The sequence below is a fragment of the Triticum urartu genome, chromosome 7 (assembly GCF_003073215.2).
Source record: "Triticum urartu cultivar G1812 chromosome 7, Tu2.1, whole genome shotgun sequence".
Classification (NCBI taxonomy): Eukaryota; Viridiplantae; Streptophyta; class Magnoliopsida; order Poales; family Poaceae; genus Triticum; species Triticum urartu.
In genome coordinates this window covers 254,046,827-254,064,441 of record NC_053028.1, presented here as the reverse complement: position 1 = coordinate 254,064,441, position 17,615 = coordinate 254,046,827, and positions in this window count along the sequence as shown.

Here is a 17,615-nt window from a genome sequence, read left to right as displayed (position 1 = left end):
CCGTCGCGAGCATTTAACTTTCCATATCGCTCCATTTCAAAGTGGCTATCAAGCACTGCTCAGACGCGAAGCTTTCGCTCACTTTAACGCAATACCACACCACGCCTCCCTCACACTCAAGATGCCCGGTCCACGTGGCATCATTACAGTACACAGAAATATCAAGCGATCTCTGCGCGCCGAAGAGAGTGAGGCTGCCTTGGCCACCGCACACTAAAGGCGCCCGGACAAACGAAAGCATCCAATAGGTCGTCAAGACCTCAGATACAACTAATCAAGTCCGGCGCCGCTATTTATACGGAAATAAGTGGTCACACCCCTATTTGTCAATACAAGGGGCTCAACGCGCGCAGACAAGTGGCAATTTCTTATCATCTTGAATTATACATGGTTTCTTTAAAAACTATCCTTTTGCACGACAACTTTTTCACTTAACTTCCTCTCTTTTATAGATGATCATCGTGCTACACCCGTCCAGGACACGGCACAACGGAGACACAGGCGCAGACGTGCAGCAGGGACCCGCTCCAAGGATTCTTTTTAGATTAAGACCCTGCGTAAACCTTTTTTACTGTCTCTTGTTGATACATATCCACCGTTGAGAAGGATGCTGACGTCTTGGCATGTGGCCACGCCAGAACAATGCACGTACCTGGACACACGGGGCTTCTTACAAAGGCCACTATTTAGGCCCGGTTTATACCACAAAAACCGAATACCTTAGGGAGTGTTCGGCATCGCGAGTTTGGACCTATATGCATCAGCTCCGAATCATTGTCTTTGGTCAAATGTTGGGTTTGCCCGGCTCCTGTGTTTTGGTGCCTTACGTTCCGCTTTGCCGGCTAAGGTAGCACCAGGAGAACTACTGCGATTGTGCCCCGGTTCATCCGGACGAGCACCTCAGTAGAGAAAGCCGAAAACTGACTGTCATGATATGGCGTGAGACTGGTCAACCACTCGATGACCTGTGGGAATGTTAGAATTCCTCCGCCTTAACGAAGGGCCGTTTTCCGGCCAGGCATGTACGCACCTCGGAATCGGGATAGTGCGGTGCCACCAGGGGCTATCTAGTAGCCCCACTGTGAAACTCCTATGGCTAAGTGAAAGTGCTAAAGCATTATAGTCCGGTTGCCTCGCTCGCTCCGCTATCACCTCCTTAATAGGACCAAGACGTTGGGTTAAGTGTGAACGCGTGTTTTTGCGAGCACCTCCGCATTATATGCGTGGGGGTTGAAGCCAACGACTGTAATCTTTTAGGTTATACGCATGTATACATAAACGGCCGCCCATGAGGCATCATATTACTTTCAGGCAAAAGTATAAAAATAGCCTTCTAAAAATTCATAAAAGCATTTCGCTTACAATGAGATTACATGTCACTCAAACATAATATTTTTTGAGCACTGGGTCTCTATCAAGCGGGCACCCTCAAGAACTTCTTCAAAGTAGTGCTCAGCAGCCTTTCGACCTATAGCCGAATCCCACGCTGCAACATTGGTAGCATCCATCTCCGCCCAGTATGCCTTAACACGGGCAAAGGCCATCCGTGCGCCCTCTATGCACGCCGACCTCCTCATCGCATCAATGCGCGGCACCACGTCAAGGACCTGCTGCACCAAGCCGAAATAGCTGCTCGGTTTTGACCTTTCTGGCCATAGCTGATCCACAACAGACCTCATGGAGAGTCCGGACAACCTATTTAGTTCGGCCCATTCGGCTAATTGGTCAGTCAATGAAAGTGGACGCTCGGGAGAATGGAATTGTCTCCAAAACAGCTGGTCTACTTCGCGGTCCGTCTGACCCTGGAAGTACCTGGCCGCATCGGCAGCGCTTGCCGTCAAATCCATATACACATCCTCCGAACTCCACAGCCGATCCAGAGGGGCATACCGTGGATCTCCGAATTTCCTCCACAACATAAAGGATTTCCCAGCTACAATATCCCCGGCTTCCCGCAGCTCCTCCTTCTTTGCCCTCATAGCAGAGCGGAGATCCTTTTTCGTCGCAGCAGCCTTCTGAAGGTCTGATGCCTTCGCTTGGTTTTCCTTTTCAAGAACCCGGCAACGGTCAACGGCAGCTTTTAATTCTATAGCCATCTTGGCCATCTTGTCTCAGGTCTCGCCATGCGCGGCCTTCTCGGCTTGCAACTCTTCGGCCGCCTTCATAGCAGCCGCATTACCCAACCTCGCTTGTTCCTTGGCTCGGGCAAGTTCTGCCCGTAAGGCTTCAACAGTGGCAGCTCCATCTGCAGTCACAACATATTAAAGATACTGGCATCATGCTGCTCTTCCTATGTGACGTTTACCAGATAATGACACTTAACCTGCGCCTCGTCAAGCCTTTTGTTAACAAGCTCGATGTCAGCGTCTGCCGCATCCAACTGCCGTTCTAAATGGGCAAACTCGCTAGTCCGGCTAGCCACCGGAGCTTCCATCACCTGCACATAGATGCAGTATGGTTATTACCTGGGAATATGATCCTCTATTCGTCGTCGTTTTCGACGACAACCAGAGTCTCAGGGGCTACTATCTACACAGGGCACACCTAGCATGTGCAGGACTATCATACATTCTTTTACGTACCTCAAAGCCTGTCAGTTGACTTATAAAAGATTCATGCAATCCGCTTTCGGCGGACGATATTCTCTCCATCACCGTGTTCATCGGCACACGGTGTTCATCTGAGATGGCCGCTCGCCCCACCAACTCCCTTAGAACATCCGATCGCACACCAGACGGTGCCGGACTCTTTTGTCTGCTCTCTTCGGGAGCCGGACACTGGGAGCTTCGGGGGTCAATGGGATTACCTTCTGGCCTCACCGGACTCGGAGAGGCCCTCCACGATGACACTTCAGGGTCGCCCACCTCTGGTGCGGAGGAGTTCGGAGGAGGCGTTTCGCTCTCCATCATCTCTGGAAGAAGATCCCCCGAAGACGAGCTCATTTGAGAGGGGCTAAGGACCGAACTGCAAAAATATATGCGGTGGTTATTTTCTCAGAAGAAAAAGATGGCATATCTGTACCATTAAAAGTATTTCGGGTCACTTACGACTCGCGGGAGAATTGACCCCCCCGCGGACTTTGTGCGGCAACAACGCCCCCCGATGTAGGACCCTCTGTGGGAGACTTCTTCTCCCGTTTGGGAGCTTCGGCTTCCGAATCCTCGGGTGCAGTCCTTTTCCTCTTCTGGTCGCCTCCCTTGATGGAGACGCTCGCTCCCTCGGCTAGAGTGGGCAGCGTTGGGGGCCCGCGTCCGCCCGCATTATCCTCCACAGTGTCTTCCTTCAAGGGCGCCGGGCAAGGTGCGGTCTGGAGCATCTTTTCCAATACCGGATTTTCCAAACCCTCTGGGAGGGGGGCCGAGCACTGAATCAACTTCGCCTTTGTTAGCCAGCCCTGGTCAAAAAGCAAACTTTCAGAAATAACTTCGTAACGAAGAGAGATGTTCGGCCGGAAGATGCCTTACCTCATCGGCGGCGCGGTTACTACTCAGGCCCATGTCCTCGGTGATCTTCGGACACTCCACTTGAGGTCCGAAGAATGACTTGTACATCTCCTCGTGCGTCAGACCGAGGAAATTTTGAATGGCACGCGGTCCCTCGGGATTGAACTCCCAAAGGCGAAGAGGCCGGCATTTGCAAGGCTGGGCTTGACGGACCAGCATAACCTGTATTACCGCAACCAAACTGAAATCTCCATTGAAGAGATGTCGAATGCGACTTTGCAGTATAGGCACGTCCTTGGCTGGCCCCCAGCTCAGACCTCTGTTGATCCATGACATCAGCTATTGTGGGGGGCCCAGGCGGAAAACAGGGGGAGCCGCCCACTTGGCACTTCTAGGAGCCGTGACGTAGATCCACTCTTGCTGCCACAATTCAGACACCTCTGGGATGGAACCTTTGGGCCACTGAGCTCCCGTCATCTTGCGTATTGAGGCACCTCCATACGCTGCATGTTGCCCCTCGATCATCTTCGGCTTCACTTCAAAGGTCTTGAGCCATAGGCCAAAGTGAGGGGTAACCCGGAGGAAGGCCTCACACACAACAATAAATGTCGTGATATGAAGAAAGGAGTTCAGAGCTAGATCATGAAAGTCTAGCCCATAGTAAAACATCAAACCCCTTACGAAAGGATCCAGAGCGAGGCCCAGGCCTCGGAGGAAGTGGGAGACGAACACGACGTTTTCGTTAGGTTCGAGGGTGGGGACGGCCTGCCCTCGGGGAGGCAGCTGATGCAAAATCTCGGCGGTCAGATATCTAGCCTCCCTCAACCTTTTGATGTCTTCTTCAGTGACGGAGGAAGGCACCCATCGGCCTTGAAGGCTAGATCTGGACATGATTGAAGTTTGGAGCACCTGACCTGAACTTCGGGCGTTTTGAGCATGAGGTGGGGGAAGGATTCGATTGAGCACGGGAGGGAAAAATAAAGGCCTTGTCCCCTTTATAAAGAGGGTGAATATCAAGCGTCCTCTCCGTGTCCGTTTGGACTTGCCTATAATCTAGGAGTCCTAGAAGCGGTTGGGTTACCCACGCCCGTATTGATGAGAATCCCGGAATAAGGGGACACGATCTCTGCTTTAACAAGACGTGCCAAGGAAGCCGCCTCGCACGACGCGCCGAGGTGGAATAATGAAACGACTCGGATAAAGGCTTGGCCGTGGTGTGTCACGCTATGGAATACGTCAGCAGATTAGATTGGTGTAAATATTATTCTCTCTATGGCAATATGTGGAAACTTATTTTACAGAGCCGGACACTATCTTTGTGTTCAAAGTCTTCTATGAAGTACTTGGAGGAGGAACCCACCTTGCAATGCCGAAGACAATCTGCGCGCCAGACTCGTCATCATTGAGGCCTGGTTCAGGGGCTACTGAGGGAGTCTTGGATTAGGGGGTGTTCGGATAGCCGGACTATACCTTCAGCCGGACTCCTGGGCTATGAAGATACAAGATTGAAGACTCCGTCCCGTGTCCGGAAGGGACTTTCCTTGGCGTGGAAGGCAAGCTTGGCGATATGGATATGAAGATCTCCTACCATTATAACCGACTCTATGTAACCCTAACCCTATCCGGTGTCTATATAAACCGGAGGGTTTTAGTCCGTAGGACAACATACACATCAACAATCATACCATAGGCTAGCTTCTAGGGTTTAGCCTCTTCGATCTCGTGGTAGATCTACTCTTGTACTACCCATATGATCAATATTAATCAAGCAGGACGTAGGGTTTTACCTCCATCGAGAGGGCCCAAACCTGGGTAAAACTTCGTGTCCCTTGCCTCCTGTTACCATCCGGCCTAGACGCACAGTTCGGGACCCCCTACCCGAGATCCTCCAGTTTTGACACCGACACTTGCCATGGGAGAAGTGCTTAGCTTTGGGTTCGATCTTGCAGTGTCCTTTCCCAGTGACAGAAGGGGCAGCAAGGCACGTATTGCATCGTTGCCATCGAGGATAACAAGATGGGGTTTATTTCATATTGCATGAATTTATCTCTCTACATCATGTCATCTTGCTTAAAGTGTTACTCTGTTTTTAACTTAATACTCTAGATGCATGCTGGATAGCGGTCGATGAGTGGAGTAATAGTAGTAGATGCAGAATCGTTTCGGTCTACTTGTCACGGACGTGATGCCTATATACATGATCATGCCTAGATATTCACATAACTATGCTCAATTCTGTCAGTTGCTCAACATTAATTTGTTCACCCACCGTAGAATACTTATGCTCTTGAGAGAAGCCACTAGTGAAACCTATGGCCCCCGGGTCTATTCTCATCATATCAATCTCCATCACTTTGATCTTGCTTTGCTTTTTTACTTTGCCTTTTACTTTTCACTTTGCATCTCTATACCAAAAATACCAAAAATATTATATCTATCAGATCTCACTCCCGTAAGTGACTGTGAAGGGATTGACAACCCCTAATCACGTTGGATGCAAGTAGCTATCGTTTTGTGCAGGTACGAGGGACTTGAGCGTGGCCTCCTACTTGATTGATTCCTTGGTTCTCAAAAACTGAGGGAAATACTTACGCTACTCTGCTGCATTATCCCTTCCTCTTCGGGGAAATCCAACGCAAGCTCAAGAGGTAGCAAGAAGAATTTCTGGTGCCGTTGCCGGGGAGTCTACGCAAAAAGTCAACATACCAAGTACCCATCACAATCCCTATCTCTCGCATTACATTAGTTGCCATTTGCCTCTCATTTTCCTCTCCCCCACTTCACCCTTGCCGTTTTATTCGCCCTCTCTTTCCCAATCTCCTTCTCCTTCTCCGCCTCTCTTTTCTGTTTGCCTTTTTCTCGCTTGCCTTTTTGTTTGCTCGTGTGTTGGATTGCTTATTTGTCGCGATGGCTCAAGATACTACCAAATTATGTGACTTCACCAATACCAATAATAATGATTTCCTTAGCACTCCGATTGCTCCTCTTGCCAATACTGAATCTTGTGAAATCAATACTGCTTTGCTGAATCTTGTTATGAAAGATCAATTTGCTAGCCTTCCTAGTGAAGATGCCGCTACTCATCTAAGTAGCTTCGTTGATTTATGTGATATGCAAAAGAAAAAAGATGTCGATAATGATGTCGTTAAATTGAAGCTATCTCCTTTTTCGCTTAGAGATCGTGCTAAAGCTTGGTTTTCGTCTTTTCCTAAAAATAGTATTGATTCTTGGAACAAGTGCAAAGATGCTTTTATCTCTGAGTATTTCCCTCCCGCTAAGATCATCTCCCTTAGAAACGATATTATGAACTTTAAGCAACTTGATCATGAACATGTTGCACAAGCATGGGAGAGAATGAAATTAATGATACGTAATTGCCCTACTCATGGTTTGAATTTGTGGATGATTATACAAAAATTGTATGCTGGATTTAATTTTGCTTCTAGAAATCTTTTAGATTCGGCCGCGGGAGTCACTTTTATGGAAATCACTTTATGATATGCTACTAAACTCCTAGATAATATTATGGTTAATTATTCTCAATGGCATACTGAAATATCTTCTAATGAAAAAGTGCATGAGATAGAAGAAATCAATGTTTTGAGTGGAAAGATGGATGAACTTATGAAATTATTTGCTACTAAGAGTGTTTCTTCTGATCCTGATGATATGCCTTTGTCTACTTTGATTGAGAATAACAATGAATCTACGGATGTGAATTTTGTTGGTAGGAATAATTTTGGTAACAACGCTTATAGAGGGAATTTTAATCCTAGGCCATATCCTAGTAATCCTTCTAATAATTATGGGAATTCCTACAACAACTCTTATGGAAATTATAATAAGATGCCCTCTGAATTTGAGAATAGTGTTAAAGAGTTTATGAATTCACAAAAGAATTTTAATGCTTTGCTTGAAGAGAAATTGCTTAAAGTTGATGATTTGGCTAGGAACGTTGATAGAATTTCTCTTGAGGTTGATTCTTTAAAGCTTAGATCTATTCCTCCTAAGCATGATATCAATGAGTCTCTCAAAGCCATGAGAATTTCCATTGATGAGTGCAAGGAAAGAACCGCTAGGATGCGTGCTTCCAAAGATGCCTTTATTAAAGCGTGTTCTTCCAATTCCTATGAAAATCAAGATGAAGATCTAAAAGTTATTGATGTGTCTCCTATTAAATCTTTGTTTTGCAATATGAATCTTGATGAAACTGAATATGATCTTCCTTTACCTAGAAGGCGTTCTAAAAATTCGGAGTATTTAGATCTTTATGATGAAATTGATGAAAGTGGGATTGAAAGAAATAAAAATCTAGATGTTGCTAAACCCACTATATTGGATTTCAAGGAATTTAATTATGAAAGTTGCTCTTTAATTGATTGTATTTCCTTGTTGCAATCCGTGCTAAATTCTCCACATGCTTATAGTCAAAAGAAAGCCTTCACCGAACATATTGTTGATGCCTTGATGCAATCTTATGAAGAAAAACTTGAGTTGAAAGTTTCTATCCCTAGAAAACTCTATGATGAGTGGGAACCAACTATTAAAATTAAAATTAAAGATCATGAGTTTTATGCTTTGTGTGATTTGGGTGCTAGTGTCTCCACTATTCCCAAAACTTTGTGTGATTTGCTAGATTTCCGCGTAATTTTGATGATTGCTCTCTAAACTTGCATCTTGTGGATTCTACTATTAAGAAACCTATGGGAAGGATTAATGATGTTCTTATTGTTGCAAATAGGAATTATGTGCCCGTAGATTTCATTGTTCTTGATATAGATTGCAATCCTTCTTGCCCTATTATTCTTGGTAGACCTTTCCTTAGAAACGGTTGGTGCGATTATTGATATGAAGGAAGGGAATATTAGATTTCAATTTCCATTAAAAAAGGGCATGGAACACTTTCCAAGAAAGAAAATAAAATTTCCCATATGAAACTATCATGAGAGCACTTATGGATTGCCTACCAAAGATGGCAATACCTAGATCTATCCTCGCTTTTATGCCTAGCTAGGGGCGTTAAACGATAGCGCTTGTTGGGAGGCAACCCAATTTTATTTTTATTCCTTGCTTTTTTTCCTTGTTTAGTAATAAATAAATTATTTAGCCTCTGTTTTGGTTGTGTTTTTTGTGTTTAATTAGTGTTTGTGCCAAGTAGAACCGTTGGGAAGACTTGGGGAAAGTCTTGTTGAACTTGCTGTAAAAACAGAAACTTTAGCGCTCACGAGAACTGCTGTCATTTTTATTTGAAGAGTGATATTTAGTTAATTATTTTTGCAGATGATTAATAGATAAATTCCTCACGTCCAGCAATTTATTTTAGAATTTTTGGGGTTCCAGATCTTGCGCTAGCTACAGATTACTACAGACTGTTCTGTTTTTGACAGATTCTGTTTTTCGTGTGTTGTTTGCTTATTTTGATGAATCTATGGCTAGTAAAATAGTTTATAATCCATAGAGAAGTTGGAATACAGTAGGTTTAACACCAATATAAATAAAGAATGAGTTCATTACAGTACCTTGAAGTGGTCTTTTGTTTTCTTTCTCTAACGGAGCTCACGAGATTTCTATTGAGTTTTGTGTTGTGAAGTTTTCAAGTTTTGGGTGAATTCTTTTGATGGATTATGGAACAAGGAGTGAGCAAGAGCCTAAGCTTGGGGATGCCCATGGCACCCCCAAGATAATCCAAGGACACCAAAAAGTCAAAGCTTGGGGATGCCCCGGAAGGCATCCCCTCTTTCGTCCACTTCCATCGGTAATTTACTTGGAGCTATATTTTTATTCACCAACATGATATGTGTTTTGCTTGGAGCGTCTTGTATTATTTGTGTCTTTTTGTTTTAGTGTGCCACAATCATCCTTGCTGTACACACCTTTTGAGAGAGCCATACATGAATTATAATTTGATAGAATACTCTATGTGCTTCACTTATATCTTTTGAGCTATGTAGTTTTGCTCTATGTGCTTCACTTATATCTTTTGAGCGTTATAATTTTGCTCTATGTGCTTCACTTAGATATTTTTAGAGCACGGTGGTGGATTTGTTTTAAAGAAACTATTGATCTCTCATGCTTCACTTAAATTATTTTGAGAGTCTTAATAGCATGGTAATTTGCTTAATAATAATATGCTTGGTATTCAAGATTTGTGAAACTTTCTTTTGAGTGTGTTGAATACTAAGAAAAGATTGAAGCATGATAATTGTTTTGAGATATGGAGGTGATAATATTAAAGTCATGCTAGTTGAGTAGTTGTGAATTTAAAGAATACTTGTGTTAAAGTTTGTGATTCCCGTAGCATGCACGTATGGTGAACCGTTATGTGATGAAGTCGGAGCATGATTTATTTATTGATTGTCTTCCTTATGAGTGGCGGTCGGGGACGAGCGATGGTCTTTTCCTACCAATCTATCCCCCTAGGAGCATGCGCGTAATACTTTGCTTTGATAACTTCTAGATTTTTGCAATAAGTATATGAGTTCTTTATGACTAATGTTGAGTCCATGGATTATATGCACTTTTTCCCATCCTTCCACCATTTGCTAGCCTCTCTAATACCGCGCACTTTCGCCGGTATCATACACCCACCATATACCTTCCTCAAAACAGCCACCATACCTACCTATCATGGCATTTCCATAGCCATTCCGAGATATATTGCCATGCAACTTTCCACCGTTCCGTTTATTATGGACACGCTCCATCATTGTCATATTGCTAGCATGATCATGTAGTTGACATCGTATTTGTGGCAAAGCCACCATTCATAATTCTTTCATACATGTCACTCTTGATTCATTGCATATCCCGGTACACCGCCGGAGGCATTCATATAGAGTCATATTTTGTTCTAAGTATCGAGTTGTTGAGTTGTAAGAAAAATAAAAGTGTGATGATCATCATTTTTAGAGCATTGTCCCAAGTGAGGAAAGAATGATGGAGACTATGATTCCCCCCATAAGTCGGGATGAGACTCCGGACAAAAAAAGGCCATAAAAAAGAGAAAAGGCCCAAATAATAAAAAATGAGAGAAAAAGAGAGAAGGGACAATGTTACTATCCTTTTACCACACTTGTGCTTCAAAGTAGCACCATGATCTTCATGATAGAGAGTCTCTCGTTATGTCACTTTCATATACTAGTGGGAATTTTACATTATAGAACTTGGCTTGTATATTCCAATGATGGGCTTCCTCAAAATGCCCTAGGTCTTCGTGAGCAAGCAAGTTGGATGCACACCCACTTAGTTTCTTTTGATGAGCTTTCATATACTTATAGCTCTAGTGCATCCGTTGCATGGCAATCCCTACTCACTCACATTGATATCTATTGATGGGCATCTCCATAGCCCGTTGATACGCCTAGTTGATGTGAGACTATCTTCCCCTCTTTTTGTCTTCTCCACAACCACCATTCTATTCCACCTATAGTGCTATATCCATGGCTCACGCTCATGTATTGCATGAAGATTGAAAAAGTTTTGAAAAAGTTAGAGTATGAAACAATTGCTTGGCTTGTCATCGGGGTTGTGCATGATTTAAATACTTTGTGTGGTGAAGATAGAGCATAGCCAGACTATATGATTTTGTAGGGATAACTTTCTTTGGCCATGTTATTTTGAGAAGACATAATTGCTTTGTTAGTATGCTTGAAGTATTATTATTTTTATGTCAATATAAACTTTTGTCTTGAATCTTTCGAATCTGAATATTCATACACAATTAAGAAAGATTTGCATTGAAATTATGCCAAGTAGCACTCCACAATCAAAATTCTCTTTTTATCATTTACCTACCTCGAGGACGAGCAGGAATTAAGCTTGGGGATGCCTGATACGTCTCCAACGTATCTATAATTTTTTGATTGCTCCATGCTATATTATCTACTGTTTTGGACTATATTGGGCTTTATTTTCCACTTTTATATTATTTTTGGGACTAAGCCTATTAACCGGAGGACCAAGCCCAGAATTGCTGTTTTTTTGCCTATTTTAGTGTTTCGAAGAAACGGAATATCAAACGGAGTCCAAACGGAATAAACCTTTCTGGAAATGTGATTTTCTTCCCGAATATGACCCAGGAGACTTGGACCCTACGCCAAGGCATCAGAGAGGCAGTCACGAGGGTGGGGGCGCCCCCCTAGGGCACGCCCCTGCCTAGTGGGCCCCTCGGAGCTCCACCGACGTACTTCTTCCTCCTATATATACCTACGTACCCCCAAACGAACAGACACGGAGCCAAAAACCTAATTCCACCGCCGCAACTTTCTGTATCCACGAGATCCCATCTTGGGGCCTGTTTCGGAGCTCCGCCGGAGAGGGCCATTGTCGGTGTCAAAACCGGCGGATCTCGGGTAGGGGGTCCCGAACTGTGCGTCTAGGCCGGATGGTAACAGGAGACAAGGGACACAATGTTTTACCCAGGTTCGGGGCCCTCTTGATGGAGGTAAAACCCTACGTCCTGCTTGATTAATATTGATGATATGGGTAGTACAAGAGTAGATCTACCACGAGATCAAGGAGGCTAAACCCTAAAAGCTAGCCTATGGTATGATTGTTGTATGATGAAGTTGTCCTACGGACTAAAACCCTCCGGTTTATATAGACACCGGAGAGGGTTAGGGTTACACAAAGTCGGTTACAATGGTAGGAGATCTTGAATATCCGCATCGCCAAGCTTGCCTTCCACGCCAAGGAAAGTCCCATCCGGACACGGGACGGAGTCTTCAATCTTGTATCTTCATAGTCCTGGAGTCCAGCTGAAGGTATAGTCCGGCTACCCGGACACCCCCTAATCCAGGACTCCCTCAGTAGCCCCCGAACCAGGCTTCAATGACGACGAGTCCGGCGCGCAGATTGTCTTCGGCATTGCAAGGCGGGTTCTTCTCCAAATTCCGTGTACCTGCTGAATAATGTCCGATTTTCGTAATGTAGCGCACCTTGGCTTCCACGCCCAATAATGGCCGTCTTCCACGTGTCAAACGAATGTCGAAAAGTCGGGGTGTTTTTACATTCACACCCCTAGCCGCATAAACGAGCCACCTATTTAATGGGATGGGGATTCAGATCCAAACCACACCTTCTCCTCTCCGCGAGTAATCATCAGAGCGCCTCCAGCAAAGGTCATTCCAACATGGCCAGCCGTCGCAGCTCCTCCTCTCGCCCTTCCAGTCCTAAACCTGGAGACTGGGAGAGGTGCTCCATCCCGCACAGCGAGCTAGTGTCGCTTCAGGCCAAGGGATTTCTCCCTCAGGCCTATATGGTCCCGGTCCGAGCCGGACTCGCCACCTATAATGGCGGAGAGCAAGCGGAGAGCACCCCCAGTCCCTCCAAAGGAGAGCGGGTGTGCCTCGTCCCTTATCTAGTAAGAGGACTTGGATTTCCAATCCATCCATTTCTCCGTGGGCTTCTGGAGTTCTACGGCCTCCAGCTGCACGATCTCACGCCCGCCTCTATATTGCATATCGCGGGCTTCGTCGCTCTTTGCGAGCTATTCTTGGGTGTTGAGGCTCATTTCGCTGTGGAAGAGATTATTCTGTCTGGTGCCCTGCTCTCAAGAGGGGTCTATATATCAAGTGGGCGGAGCCGAAGTGTGGCGTATCGCCGGGACCGGATATCTATCCGGAACCCCAAAGAAGGCGTCCGTGGACTAGCCTTCGGAATGGTTTTATATAGATGATGTCCCGCTACCGGACCCTATCCGGGTCGGTCTCCCCGAATCCAACAGTGCTCCCTTAAAGAAACGCCTAAGCTGGCATCCGCAGAGCTCTCAGAGAGAAAGCGACAGGGACGTCCTTCACCTGATGGGCCGGATAAGACTATTGGCTCATTCCGGACTAACCATGATTGGAGTCATGGCCGCATGCATTATGCGGGGGGTGCAGCCGCTTCAATATAGAGGCCACCCCATGTGGGATTTTAACGGGGAGGATGACGCCACCCGTTATGGTCGTAAGGGGCCAGCCTCAGCTGCCGTGCTAGTAAAGATCTTATCCTCTTTATACAAGGGAGAAGAGGAGGAATTCCTCCGCGTCAACCCGCAGGGCGGATTTAGTATGTACAACCCCCCGAGTTGGGTAAGTGAACAATTGTGCCTGCCCATCCGCTTTATATTCCCATGATTAAATATGTAGTCCAATGATTTCAACGCAGGAACTGCGTCAGGAAGTAAAGGATATAAACAGCCGTCCCCCACAACCCGAGGATCCAGAATGGTCCCTCGATCCGGACTCCGAAGAGGATCCGGATATATCGGTGGAGTTGATTGACGGGGTGTTTCATCAGTTAAGCAAGGACAATACCTTGGTGGCCATTACGGCTGATTACCCAGGGTTAATCCTGGCCTCCCAGGTAACAGAGAGCGGAGTCTCATCTCTTTGAGAAGGAATCCATTCTCACGCATTTCAGTTTTCCTGACCGTGTTTTGCAGGGGAGGTTTCCAAGGCGCGAGGCCGAACCTGCGGTGGCTAGCCAACGAGGGGCCGTAGGGCCCCGTGGGGCAAAAAGGAATGTAGTCCGGACTGGGACGCCGGCGCAAAGGTATAGCGCATCCTCTTTTTCCCTAGTGTTATTTCTTCAGGGCATATTAACGTTCGTGCTATCTTCAGGCGAAGAGACCTCGCCGGACTACATCCGGAGAGGTTGCCAACCGCGCCTCCACCAGCCAGGCTCCAACGCCTGGCCCGGAAGCGGGAGCGAACACGAGGCGCGCACCGGACGCTCCTCCGACAGAGGATGCGGACAGGCTGTCTGCCACCAATTCCGAGGTGGAGAGTGCCATGAACCACAGGCGTCGCCGGACAGTTCTTCGCGACGCTTGTTTCTCCCGAGAGGCATTAGATGCCTTCAATTCGGGAGATGCGTACCTCCGTGCCGCTCAAAATGGTTTAACCAGAGCCACGGAGCAATATGTAAAAGACATACGGGTAAGAAAATTTTGGTAAATATATATGTATATACCAGTAGCCCCCGAGACTTGAAACAGTTAGAGTAACTGGTTTAAGGATCATTTGTTATGCAGGTTCTTACAGAGAAGAATACCGTACTGTCCCAGGAGCTGAAAGAGTGCAAAGCCCAACTGGAGACCACACTAGCCGCGGCAGGGGAGCCTAAAGAGACCCCCTCTGGTAAGATACACTTCGAAAGATTAATATCTTGCAAAGTGCGGCGTGGGTATGAATCTGCCAAATCATATTGCAGATGGCGCCGGAATGGATCCAGAGAGGCAACAACTCTTACGCCGGCTAAAGGCCGGTGAGAGTATGTTGACAAGGGTGAGGCGGGAGAAGAATGAGCTTCAGGATGCCAACACCAAGCTGGACGTTGAGCTTAAAGATGTTCGTGGCCAGCTGTTGGACTCTACTAAGGAGAATCAACGGCTTCGATGCGGCATATTTAGTAAGTGCTTAAGCGAATCTTTGAAAGAAAAGAGTTCGGTGAGGAAGTCGACTAACAGAGTAATGTCTGTAGGTATGCTAACGGGTCATCCTGCAGAGGAGATGCCCGGTTCTACGGGTGACCTTCTTCCCGAGCTCTAGCAACTGCACGAGCGAGTTCGGCAGGCGATGCGAGGCGTTGCCCAAGCCTTATGGCCTTCCCACTCCATGCCCGAGGGCCTTGGAGAGCTTTCGGAGAAGCTTAAGGGAGCTCGGTGGCGCTTCCGGTTGTGGAAGATATCGGCCTGCCGACAAGGCGCTAGGGAGGCCTGGGCCATGGTGAAGACGCGGTACACGACGTCTGACCCAAACCACATGGCCGAGGTCGGACCTGTGGGGCCTGACAGGAAGGAGATCCCTGTAAGCTTAGTGTACGACCAAGTAGAATTGGCCGCAAAGTATTCCCAGCAGGACTGTAAGTTAGACAGCCTGTTAGATGGTATTGAAGAGGAATACAATCAGTCAGAGTGACTATGTAATTTTTAATTGACATGTGTAATGCCTTCTAGCCGGATTGTAGATCGTTTGTCGTTGCCGACCTTTTCGCTTCAACCTCAGGACCTGACGGTCCGGAGTGTGTCCGAATACCCTACCGGTTATGTAAGAACCGGGGTATGCATGGAGACCAGGCGTAGGGGTCATTAGTGCTTTATCAGACAAGTGCCCAACTAGTTATGTTATATTACATGGTTAGTAAGAAACATCTTCCAGAGAGAATAGTTCCGTTAGGGGTTCCTTTCTCTGGGAGGCATGCCCTAAAGTGCATGTCCGGACTGCAAACGCAGGAAAATCATCTGGGGGCATATATATAAATAAGTAAAAAGGTCATCTTTTAGTTCACCGACCGAATATTCCCTTAAGAACGCTAGCTTTCGGCTTCACCCAGTCTGAGGTACACATCCGGCTGATCCGGCAGTAACAATCGCAGAGGTGCTCCCTTTACCACCTAGCCGAACAATCGGGAACGTAGGGGTAAGCACAGGAGCCAGGCAACCCAGCTTGGCCAAAACTTAAGTCATATCGATGCATATAATGGTGAAGAAAAGGTACATGCGGAAGTTTGACACATGTGGTGGGCGTGAAGCCCGTATAAATAAGCTTCTGTTAAAGAAGCCCCCAGGTTTAATGAGCGCGAGTAGCACTCACTTGAGGAGCCTTTAAGGGCTATAAAAGAAGAGGGGAAGGAGAGAAATGTAAGACAGAAAATGTAAAAAATGGACAGAGGAAGGAGACAAACACAGAGTCCGGCGCTAGGCATAGAATCTTCGGAGACGGGCTGCGTTCCATGGGTTCGGCTCGAGTCGGTTATCCGACGCATCTCGCAGGCGGTATGCTCCACCAGTCAGGACTTGGTCGATTATGAAGGGACCTTCCCACTTGGGCTTCAGCTTGTCCTTTTTCTTGTCCGGCAGGCGTAGAACTAATTCGCCAACGTTGTAGTTTTTGGCCCGCACTTCTCTGCTTTGATATCTTCGAGCCTGCTGTTGATAGAATGCGGAACGGGCTTTTGCCACGTCGCGCTCCTCCTCTAAGGCGTCCAAACTGTCCTGCCGATCGAGCTCGGCTTCCCTTTCTTCGTACATGCGCACTCGAGGTGAGTCATGAATTATGTCGCATGGCAAGACTGCCTCTGCGCCGTACACCATAAAAAATGGTGTGTATCCGGTGGTGCGATTCGGCGTGGTCCGCAGCCCCCAGAGTACGGAGTCGAGCTCCTCTACCCAGTGCGTGTTAGATTCCTTGAGGGACCGCACTAATCTGGGTTTGATGCCGCTCATGATGAGACCATTTGCACGTTCGACCTGACCGTTAGTTTGTGGGTGATAGACGGAAGCATAATCGAGCTTGATGCCCATGTTTTTGCACCAGAGTTTTACCTCATCGGCCGTAAAGTTCATGCCGTTATCGGTGATGATGCTATGGGGGACGCCATAACGGTGTACGACCCCGAATATAAAGTCTATCACAGGTCCAGATTTGGCCGTCTTAACAGGCTTGGCTTCTATCCATTTGGTGAACTTATCCACCATGACCAGTAAGTATTTTTTCTTGTGGGTTCCGCCTTTAAGGGGTCCCACCATGTCAAGCCCCCAGACCGCGAAAGGCCAAGTGATGGGGATAGTTTGGAGGGCGGTGGGTGGCATATGGCTTTGGTTTGCAAAAAGCTGGCAACCGACGCATTTATGGACCAAGTCCTGAGCGTCCGCCCGGGCCGTCGGCCAATAAAAGCCTGTACGGAAAGCCTTGCTTACAAGGGACCGGGCTGCGGCGTGATGGCCACCGAGTCCGGCATGAATTTCAGCCAGCAGGTTCCGCCCTTCCTCTTCGGAGATGCACCTTTGAAGGACTCCGGTAGTGCTTTTCTTGTAAAGTTCTCCCTCATGGACTTTATAGGCTTTAGATCGCCGCACTATACAGCGTGCCTCGTTTTGGTCCTCTGGGAGTTCCTGCCTAGTAAGGTAGGCTAGGAATGGTTCTGTCCACGGGGCGATAACGGCCATTAGTACGTGGGCTGAGGTTGTTATTTCATTGGCAGAGCCTCCGATTATGTCAGATTGTTCGGCGTCGGACAGTGCGGTTGGGTCCGGGACTAATATTGCCATGTTCCCCTTCCCATACTACGGATGGCTTGAACAGCCTTTCCAGGAAGATGTTGGGGGGGGACCGCATCGCGTTTTGCGCCGATGCGTGCCAGGACGTCTGCCGCCTGATTGTTTTCTCGGGCTATATGGTGAAATTC